Source organism: Elephantulus edwardii, unplaced genomic scaffold, assembly GCF_000299155.1.
Source record: "Elephantulus edwardii isolate Elephantulus edwardi_28Jun2011 unplaced genomic scaffold, EleEdw1.0 scaffold00276, whole genome shotgun sequence".
Taxonomy (NCBI): Eukaryota; Metazoa; Chordata; class Mammalia; order Macroscelidea; family Macroscelididae; genus Elephantulus; species Elephantulus edwardii.
Genome location: NW_006400026.1, coordinates 936,368 through 936,877, shown reverse-complemented (window position 1 = coordinate 936,877; position 510 = coordinate 936,368).

Genomic DNA, 510 nt, shown 5'->3' with positions numbered 1-510 from the left:
GGGACTGGCCAAGGTGCCATGCGCAGACGCAGTGGATGGTGGGAGTGGACTTGAAGTGGGACACACCCCTGCAGCTCTGACGCACGACCACCATATTCAGGTATCGCATTGCTCCCGCCCGACACGGCTCGCGAACCCCCACCAGGTCTGACCCGACACAGCAGGTGACCCCTCCGCTAGCGCTAATCTTTGGGACTGGCCAAGATGCCGTGTGCAGATGCAGTGGACTTTCTGAGTGGACTTGAAGTGGGATACATCCCTGCAGCTCTGACCCACGAACCCCATCTTCAAGTATCGCATTGCTCACCCCGGACCCAGATCGCGATCCCCCGCTAAGTCTGAACCGACACAGCAGGCAACCCCCCGCCAGCTCTGAAAATTGTGAGCATCCAAGTTGCCGAGCGCAGACGCAGTGGACGGTGGGATTGGACTTGAAGTGGGACACATCACTGCAGCTCTGACCCACGACACCCATCTTCAGTTTTCGCATTGCTCCCCCCCGACCGGCTT